Source organism: Pelodiscus sinensis, chromosome 6 (assembly GCF_049634645.1).
Source record: "Pelodiscus sinensis isolate JC-2024 chromosome 6, ASM4963464v1, whole genome shotgun sequence".
Classification (NCBI taxonomy): domain Eukaryota; kingdom Metazoa; phylum Chordata; order Testudines; family Trionychidae; genus Pelodiscus; species Pelodiscus sinensis.
The window spans coordinates 36,298,701-36,309,743 of record NC_134716.1 but is presented as its reverse complement, the minus strand read 5'-3'; positions in this window follow the sequence as shown (position 1 = coordinate 36,309,743).

Below are 11,043 nucleotides of genomic sequence, written 5' to 3'. Positions count from 1 at the left end.
TGGCTATTACCTGCAAAGCCTCTTTGTGCTGCCAGCTAGGGCATTTGCATCACAAAGGAAATCACAACCTGTTGTGGCTCCTGGAGCTTTCACAGCATTTTAGTTTGTTTGCAGTTTATCCGTTCTACAATATGCATGGCATGTCACAGGAAAAATGTGCAATCTTTGTTTACAGCACTACTTAGCCACATTAAACTTTGCATAGGGTGTAACTCTTCTTTATGCTCACAGTTAACCTGTACTTTCATTAAACAACTTGGACTAAAATGGTCTTACTGAAAATAAACCAAACCAATTTGTTTTAAACCTACAAACAAGATTACTGGACCTTGAAAACTTCATTTATTTACACTATATATATATATATATCTATATATCTATAGATCTATATCGACATGCAGATACACATACATTCTCTCTGAACCTTTCTTAACCTATTTCTACATAGCTGTACAACAATTACATTCCCTTTTTATTCATTGGGGTAGTTCAGTTCCAATAGAACCCCCTCCCTTTAGAGTTCTTTTAGTAGTCCCTCTAATCAAATGCACAGATTTGAGTCAAATTTGCCTGGATTATTTACAGACATTCCTTTGGAAAAAGGGCACAGTTTTCCTTCAGAATGGCTGCAAAGAAACCACAATTTTCGATCTACACCATTTTAGCATTTGCACAATTGCTCAATTCTCTCCATTCTCTGTGTTTTTCTTTTCTTAAAATACTTTCTTATCTCTAAAATAAAAACTGGCCTTGTTTCAGATATTACTCTTGTAAGTATTGTTTAAGGATTTAGATTTCCAGTACTTACTGCCCTTTTCTCAGTTCTACCACAAGGCCTTCAACCTGTCTGTTACCTGCCTGCTTGTCTGGGCCTGATCCTGTTTTCCTTGCTAAATGGAAAGTGGCTCCTTTCCACAGACTCAGGCTTTGTCCCATTCTTTAGCTTGCAGGCAGTTCTATACTTACAGAACTGTACCCACAACTCCTCAGGATTTCCCCAATCCTCTTCTAACATTTCTCTATCCCATTTTGGGTTGCCCCAACCTTCCTGGGCAAACCCTTTCTCTATACCACTAAAATCCATGTCTATCATGACAGGCTTCATGTTGCTGTATGTGAACCAGTAGCACAATCCTGCCGACTACGCCAATTCTGTCAGCCGACGGTCAGGGCAGTGTGTGTGTGCTATACACCCGAGACTTCAACTGCTGAGACCGGAGTCCCTTGCAGCGGGCAACCTGGAGGAGGTTGACGAGCGCCCCAATAAGTGTACAGGAAGAGCTTATTACACTTCAGATTTCAGCTGCTAGAATTCGTAATTCCTTCGCAGCGGGCAGCCTTGGGGAAGGCTGAGAAGTGCCCCAGTGAATTCTGCCACCTGGGTGTGACACAAATCCAAACGCCCACGCTCTCTCTATATCTGTCCCTTAAGACCGGCTGAAGTTCTTTAAAATTGTGCCTGCTTCTGTTACAGCAACTGAAGGAGTCAGGTTAAAGCTTAAACAGTTACAGGTTTATTGAGGAAGCTTATAAATCATATGGTTACAATGGCTATTACTCTATTTCTTAACTACTAGCAAAATATAGATCTTAAAAATGGTTACAAAGAAGATAAAGATAGAAAAATAGAAATAATGGTACCAAGTAACAGCTTACTCTTTCTATGTGTACACTTAAGACAGAGGACCACATCCAGGTATAATTTTTACCCCCTTCTGTGCCTCTTGACTCCAGAATGTCAGGCCAGGGCCGGTCCCTCAATTCCTAGGAAAGACGAAAATACGAGGTGGGCGTCCCCATAGAACCTCGGGAGGTCAAACACCTAACCCGACCAGCAGGTAGAGGGTAGAATGACACTCAAAGTGAGTGTGTGCTGAACCCATCTTTTATACCCATTTTGGGTCACGTATTTCTCTTTATCTGTGATGCCAAATAGTGCTGGTCTGCCTTTTGTGAGACCAGTTCTTACAAGGGAGTTGTGAACTTAATTTACACTTGTAAGAGAGAGAACTAAATTGGAAGTACTGGGCATTCTTTTCTCAGTGGGAAATTCCTCTCCCAGGGACTGTGTGTGTTCGAATCAACATGGGTGCCAGCCTGGGCAGTTCTCGCAGCCTCGAGGCCAGTTTATTGCTTTAATCGCTCTCTCTCTCCTCATATCTATGTTTTCAGCTTCTCAGGATCAGATGAGCCAGCATAGACTATGCTGATTTTTACTGCTCCTTCTCTGCCCTGTATGCTTCAGGAACCTCAGAGAGGCAAATAAGATGGATGAGATGGGGGGTTGGTCTGTCTGGCTACATTCCACCCCCTGATACGACACACCACGTCCCAGGAATGCAAGATGGTGGCTTGCCAGCACCTCTTGCCCACCTTGGAGGAATCTAAAAGTACCCAATGGCCTGATTAGAGGGTTTAGGATCTAGGAATTGACTATGGACCTTTCCTGATGCTGTGTATCGAATGTGCACACAAGAGATAGCTACATTAACTAGGGATTGCACAATACATAGGGTTATGCAGAAAAGGAGTACAACAATCAAAACAATTAAAACAGTAGTTATAATAGAGTGTAGGAAAGGAGTTAAGGAAAGTTTTAGCTGTTGGGCTAACCAAGTTAGCCATGAGTTATTTACATTCTTAGTTACAGCATGTCTTATCCCATACTGTTTGTTGCCACTTCCCTTGCCTCCCCCCAAAGTTATTTTGAGGACTGGGGTAGTCGCTGTCATCGAACCATACCGGTCCCCATCTGAAGATGTCACTCTTGTTTCACCAGTCATTTGGGCTGAGAGGGACAAACTCGATTCCCAGTCCAGTGGAGGAGTCAAATAAGGTGTTCAGGTACAGCAGTAGCAGTTGGGATGAGAAAGAAGACCATGGCGAGTTGGAGTGCCATGTCTCATTTAAATAGTCTGTAACTAACAACAGTAGTTGCAAGCGCTACAACAGCAAGTGGTATATATATATATATACACAAAAGTTCATGGTGGTTTCCCGGATCCACACCAGCATTGGGAGGGATAATGCCTCAGTTTCCTGTGATAAAACATAAGGTTCGCCGGTCTTGGATACAATCCAATCCAAGCCTCAGTAATGGTTATTGGTGTTAGCCCAGCGTCTGCAGTGGTCCAGACTCCTTTTCCCTTGTAGGAGTGCAGTAAATGGGTTTGTGTTCCCAAACTGGGGTGTTGGGACAAGGGCTATTAAGCGGTGTAGTCCCATGACTGTAAACAACCCTGTTGCCACTGGGGTTGGGTAAGCAAAACCAATTCCTGAAACAATTTCCACTCCAGTTAAAACATACTTCCACCCTTGCTTACTGGTGGGTAGTGTACCAATATAATCTACTTGCCAGGTTGCCCATAGTACTTTTCCATCTCTTAGTCTGGCAAACCATTGTCCTTCTGCTATATGTTTCCTGAGTTCAGCACATAGGGTGCAAGCTTGTACCAGATCTTTGGCTCGTTTGTGGGTGATAGGCCACCCCCTGGCATGTGCCTGCCGCACCAGCTCATTGCTTTCTGTGTGTTCCAAGGTTTCATGCAGCCAAATGTACAGGCGTTCCCAATCCACCTGGGCAGCAAAAATTGTACTGATGCACCTGCGAGGTTATTTAACTGTGCAGCTAGAGTGTTATTCTTTTGGACACATGACTTATGCTTAAGGCATGTGGGGTTGCATGCTGGTATATCCATTTCCAGTATTCCCATCTCCAAACAGGCTTTCCTCCTATTTCCCAGTTAGTTATCTAGTGGGTGGCTCCAGCCCATATAGCATAGGAGTTAGTGTACATGGTACACCCGCCTCTTAAGCTAATTTGATTGCTGCCAGCTCTGCAAACTGAGCTGTTCCTTCTATGTTTGTGGTCACGGGTGCAGTGTATGTGTCTGCTGAGACAGCAGCAGCCTTCCCTGTCCACTTTCCTTTGAAATAGGCAGGCAGCCTGTATTCACATATAATGTTGAATTTAAAAGCAAGCCAAAAGTGGTATCAACTCAGCCTTAAAAAGAGACAGTTAAGTTTCAAAGCTTGAATTTCTAAACTAATAATTTGGTTTCTAGAAAGTTAAAATTAACCTTAAAAGCTGAATGCCCAACAGAAGCACTAACCAATTTGTGCCTTGTCTGTTTGCAATTTTAAGCAAGAGGACATTATCCAAAACAAAATAAAACTAGTTAATTTGAAACCTACAAAATACTGTTACAATATATAGAGCTCATTCCTTATGCAGTTAACCAATTAAGTTTCAGTAGAATCCCTAATTTTCCTTTGCAGATTTAACAAAGGTGTCCGTACACAAGTGTTTACATTTGATTGTTTCTTTGCCTAGATGGTTTGCGCAGTGCATAAGGAAGAGGCTGTAAAGAAACAAGGTGTCATTTTTAAAACAAGATTTCCCTTCACATATTACAACCATCACTTAATTCCTTCCACACTCCCATGGAGTCCACCTTTTATCTTCACATTCCCTCAAATCACTTGCTTTGTCCTTTCAAAGAAAAATGTTTCTCATTCCTAGTAACTTTCTAATGTCTGCTCTACTTTCCTTATTCCTTCAGCTATGCCCATAGGGCTCCAAACTTTTTGCCTTCCCCTTCTTATGGTCCATCCTAATTCCTGCTAAATGACTTTTCCCAATGAGACAGGTTTGTCTACTATTAATTTGGTAAGGAGGGTGAGCTTGTTTACTAAGCCTCATACCTCCTGGTCCTTTTCTTAAGCATATTCCTGAGGGAAGAAAAATAAATACATCTGAGAGTTGCTTTAACTCTCAGCACCCATCCTTAAGGGAATCTAGCTCTTCTGGGTACCGAGGGACATGCATTTCTATCTCTCCACTTCTGCAGCAGAGGCTTTTAAATTTTGTAGTTTCATGTTTGCATTCTTATATTTAGTCAATTTTGAAGAACACCTCTTTACAGGTTTTCCATAGAAGTTAAGCTGCAGCTGTTTCCCTCTTCATTAGAGTTGAGGGTTTACATATCCACAAGTAGTTAGACAATTAGTCTTCTAGGTCTGAAATTGTATGGACAGCAGTTAACATTTGATCAGACCAAGGGCTATGCCCGAACCTTTGCAAGATTTTGTTCAAAAGCGGTAACATTTTTTACAAATGCCAATTTCTCAGTCTTCTCTTTGGGAGCCTTCTTAAAAGACTGCTTACATTTTCTAGTATTTTCTAGTATACCCAACCTCCTATTGGGACTAAAATAGCAATACCAATACCTCCTTTTTCTTTCATTTTTGGAGGACTACAATTTGAACTTTCTGATCTCAGGTAGTTTCCTGATTAAACTTGGCTATTACCTGCAAAGCCTCTTTGTGCTGCCAGCTAGGGCATTTGCATCACAAAGGAAATCACAACGGGTGTGTCTAGACTACATGCCTCCGTCGACGGAGGCATGTAGATTAGCCAGATCGGCAGAGGGAAATGAAGCCGCGATTAAAATAATCGTGGCTTCATTTAAATTTAAATGGCTGCCCGCTCTGCCGATCAGCTGTTTGTCGGCAGATCGGGGCAGTCTGGACGCGACGCGCCGACAAAGAAGCCTTACTTGATCGGCACAGGTATGCCTCGTGAAACCAGGTTTACCTGTGCCGATCAAGAAAGGCTTCTTTGTCGGCGCGTCGCGTCCAGACTGCCCCGATCTGCCGACACACAGCTGATCGGCAGAGCGGGGCAGCCATTTAAATTTAAATGAAGCCGCGATTATTTTAATCGCGGCTTCATTTCCCTCTGCCGATCTGGCTAATCTACATGCCTCCGTCGACGGAGGCATGTAGTTTAGACGTACCCAACCTGTTGTGGCTCCTGGAGCTTTCACAGCATTTTAGTTTGTTTGCAGTTTATCCGTTCTACAATATGCATGGCATGTCACAGGAAAAATGTGCAATCTTTGTTTACAGCACTACTTAGCCACATTAAACTTTGCATAGGGTGTAACTCTTCTTTATGCTCACAGTTATCCTGTACTTTCATTAAACAACTTGGACTAAAATGGTCTTACTGAAAATAAACCAAACCAATTTGTTTTAAACCTACAAACAAGATTACTGGACCTTGAAAACTTCATTTATTTACACTATATATATATCTATATATCTATAGATCTATATCGACACGCAGATACACATACATTCTCTCTGAACCTTTCTTAACCTATTTCTACATAGCTGTACAACAATTACATTCCCTTTTTATTCATTGGGGTAGTTCAGTTCCAATAGAACCCCCTCCCTTTAGAGTTCTTTTAGGGGTCTCTCTAATCAAATGCACAGATTTGAGTCAAATTTGCCTGGATTATTTACAGACATTCCTTTGGAAAAAGGGCCCAGTTTTCCTTCAGAATGGCTGCAAAGAAACCACAATTTTCGATCTACACCATTTTAGCATTTGCACAATTGCTCAATTCTCTCCATTCTCTGTGTTTTTCTTTTCTTAAAATACTTTCTTATCTCTAAAATAAAAACTGGCCTTGTTTCAGATATTACTCTTGTAAGTATTGTTTAAGGATTTAGATTTCCAGTACTTACTGCCCTTTTCTCAGTTCTACCACAAGGCCTTCAACCTGTCTGTTACCTGCCTGCTTGTCTGGGCCTGATCCTGTTTTCCTTGCTAAATGGAAAGTGGCTCCTTTCCACAGACTCAGGCTTTGTCCCATTCTTTAGCTTGCAGGCAGTTCTATACTTACAGAACTGTACCCACAACTCCTCAGGATTTCCCCAATCCTCTTCTAACATTTCTCTATCCCATTTTGGGTTGCCCCAACCTTCCTGGGCAAACCCTTTCTCTATACCACTAAAATCCATGTCTATCATGACAGGCTTCATGTTGCTGTATGTGAACCAGTAGCACAATCCTGCCGACTACGCCAATTCTGTCAGCCGACGGTCAGGGCAGTGTGTGTGTGCTATACACCCGAGACTTCAACTGCTGAGACCGGAGTCCCTTGCAGCGGGCAACCTGGAGGAGGTTGACGAGCGCCCCAATAAGTGTACAGGAAGAGCTTATTACACTTCAGATTTCAGTTGCTAGAATTCGTAATTCCTTCGAAGCGGGCAGCCTTGGGGAAGGCTGAGAAGTGCCCCAGTGAATTCTGCCACCTGGGTGTGACACAAATCCAAACACCCACGCTCTCTCTATATCTGTCCCTTAAGACCGGCTGAAGTTCTTTAAAATTGTGCCTGCTTCTGTTACAGCAACTGAAGGAGTCAGGTTAAAGCTTAAACAGTTACAGGTTTATTGAGGAAGCTTATAAATCATATGGTTACAATGGCTATTACTCTATTTCTTAACTACTAGCAAAATATAGATCTTAAAAATGGTTACAAAGAAGATAAAGATAGAAAAATAGAAATAATGGTACCAAGTAACAGCTTACTCTTTCTATGTGTACACTTAAGACAGAGGACCACATCCAGGTATAATTTTTACCCCCTTCTGTGCCTCTCGACTCCAGAATGTCAGGCCAGGGCCGGTCCCTCAATTCCTAGGAAAGACGAAAATACGAGGTGGGCATCCCCATAGAACCTCGGGAGGTCAAACACCTAACCCGACCAGCAGGTAGAGGGTAGAATGACACTCAAAAGAGAGTGTGCTGCTGTACCACCTTTATACTCATGGGGTCACGTATTTCTCTTTCTTGTCTGTAATGCCAAATGGTGCTGGTCTGTCTTTTGTGAGACCAGTTCTTACAAGGGAGTTGTGAACTTAATTTACACTTGTAAGAGAGAGAACTAAATTGGAAGTACTGGGCATTCTTTTCTCAGTGGGAAATTCCTCTCCCAGGGACTGTGTGTGTTCGAATCAACATGGGTGCCAGCCTGGGCAGTTCTCGCAGCCTCGAGGCCAGTTTATTGCCTTAATCGTTCTCTCTCTCCTCATATCTATGTTTTCAGCTTCTCAGGATCAGATTAGTCAGCATAGACTATGCTGATTTTTACTGCTCCTTCTCTGCCCTGTATGCTTCAGGAACCTCAGAGAGGCAAATAAGATGGATGAGATGGGGGGTTGGTCTATCTGGCTACAACAGGTCGCCCCAGTTCAAAACATGAGGTACTCATGCTGGGCCCCCCAAAGTGTTCGAAATCCAGACCTGCTTATCAAATTCCATTTACCATTTTTCCTGTAAGAAACTATAAAGTAAACTTGATTGTGGATTGCAGGATTACTTGATTGCTTTTTTTTGGAGTGCTGTTAAATTCAGATGGGGGAGAGCTGTCTCCCTGAGATTTACAGGCTGCATTGACACTTACATGTCTGGTATGAGGGATGCCTATCTTTACCCCAAAGGGGTGCCCAAGAGATACAACCTCTGATCTTCTCCACCAGCCTATGAACTAAACATTCTCTGAATTAGTCTCTTCTCCTGTGAGGAAAGTAGGGAAACGAAGTCAGAACCACAGCCAATATAAGTTGACTAACAAGACAAGTGTCTCAATAAGGTTTCTCCATAAGGACGGCCATACTGGGTCAAATCAAAAGTCCATCTAACCCAGTATCCTGTCTTCCAACAGTGGCCAATGCTAGGTGCCCTCTAGAGGGAATGAACAGAACAGGTAATCATCAAGTGATCCCATGTCACTCATTCCCAATTTCTGACAAAGGCTAGGGACACAATTCCTCTCCATCCTGACTAGTAGCCATTAACGAGCCTATCCTTCATTAATTTATCTAGCTCTTTTTTGAACCGTGCCATAGTATTGTACTTCATAACATCCTCAGGCAAGGAGTTGCAAATATTGAAAGTATGTAGCATGAAGAAGTACTTCCTTTTGTTTGTTTTAAACCTGCTATCTATTTATTTCATTTGGTGATCCCTAGTTCTTATGTTAGTGTGACGTCCTTTAAGTCTTTTCATTAGCTGAACAAAAAAAAAAAAAAACCTCTAAAAATGAAAAAAAAATTCATAAAAGGGTTTTTGTAGTGGTTTCACCCCTGTTTAGCCCATGTAAGCAGTGTGTGTACACGCACGTTGTTTGCTGTACACCTTTTATAATCTGACTTAAGCATATCTGATACTAAGCAGTGTCAAATCATTTCTTAGAAGGAAATCGTGGGCCTGCTGAAGCCAATGAGAGTTTCATCGTTTAATGTGGCCAGGATTTCCCTTTAGAGAGGAGATGTAGCTGTGATTAAGTTAGTGATTCAATGTGAACAATTGTATCATTAACTACTACCAAACCTCGCTACTGCTTCATGTACACTAGAAACAACTCAAGCATTTTGCTGCAGCTGAGGAAGCTTAAAGAAGGTTCACGTGTACTTTCCACTGCATCAGACAATGCAGTAGTAAAAATATTTGCATCCTGCTTACTACAGCTTCCAACACTGACAGAGCTGTGCTGCTGGTGGAAGAAATACCCATTAATTTTTCTGGTTGTAGCTCCATCTTCTTAAATTATGGAGCACTGTACTTTTGGTTGAGACAAAGCTGTTGGTACTTCCATAAAAAGGTGGTGGATAACTTATTTGATCTGAGGAAGTGGGTCTGGCCCACAAAAGCTCATCATCTAATAAACCATCTTGTTAGTCTTTAAAGTGTTACATAGTCCTGTTCTTTGTTTCATGACAAATTCAGTTACAGATACTTACATTCTGCCTACATAAATCCTTCTACAACTTCAACTCCTCCTGTAACTTCAAATGAATGCAGTATTTTTGTTCCAGATATTTGTGCTGGGTTATTGTGAGCTGTTTAACAGAATTAATTTCTGAACTGCAGCAAAATGACCCTTTATGTTTAGAATGTTTGTTTATAAGTTTTCTAAGACACTTTAGGATTCTTCAGGGTGAAAGATACCATATAAAAACTGTATAGTTCATATAAGAATGACATTTTGTTTAATCTTTACACACAAACTTAGTTATGTATTAGAACAATCACAATAAATAAAAAGAAACGTTATTGTCGAGTGAGTGACAGAGGTAAGGAAAAAAGCTAAAGACAAAGTCTTGCACATATCACTTTTTTATTGATAAGTTTAATAACAGTGACTTACAGAAGAATGGTACATGACAAAGTAACTTGATTTCATGACCCCAATCATCTATGTATTAAAGTTCCTGGCATAGAACATGTCTGTTTTTCTCTGACATGGCTAATATCTGAAACAGAATAGACTGTCCAGCATTCTTATGAGCTATGTACATGTCCTGGTTTCCTGTTGAAAATATTTGAGACTAATGAAAGGGTTTAAATAAGGTAGCACACTGAAGGGTGATACGTAGCTTTCTGTTAGTGGGAGCTGTATCAAAATTAATTAATTTGCCTATGGACTTGTTCAGGGTTGGTTAAGAAGCATCTTTGGGCCACATGTGGTGAGCCTGTGGCACATCCATGCTTATTGCCCACCCCGGACTCTGATACAGAGGCAGTGGTGGGGCGATGGGGGGGAGGGGGGGAAGAAAGAGATTGTCAGCAGTTACACATTACATAATTAAATGCATTTTAACATCCCTAATCTCCAGGTGCCAGAGAACCCCACTTACTACCTAAGATGTCTGCTAGAAGCATTTAAAATTGAACCCAGGGGAGGCTCAAGCCCCAAGTAGGAGGCTGTTTGCTTGTGAAAGATGTTTAGATCAACAGCTTAGGGTAAGAATTTGCATACAGGCAGTCCCCGGGTTACGTACAAGATAGGGACTATAGGTTTGTTCTTAAGTTGAATTTGTATGTAAGTCGGAACTGGCTCCAGATTCAGCCGCTGCTGAAACTGATCAGCAGCTGACTACAGGAAGCCCGACGCAGAGTTGCTCTGCCCCCGGCTTCCTGGAATCAGCCGCTGATCAGTTTCAACAGCGGCTGAATCTGGACTCCTGGGACAGAACAGCTGGGGCACTGCCGGGTAGGTCCCCGCAGGACCAACCCGGCAGCACCCCAGCTGCTCTACCCCAGGCGTCCCGCAACAAATGCCTGGTCTGCTGGGGGGGGGGGGGGCGCACTAGCTGCGCCCCTTCCTACCCCAGCAGACCAGGGAGACCCGAGCAAAGCCACAGAAGCGCAGAGACAGGAGCAGGGAGACAGGAGCAAAGCCGCA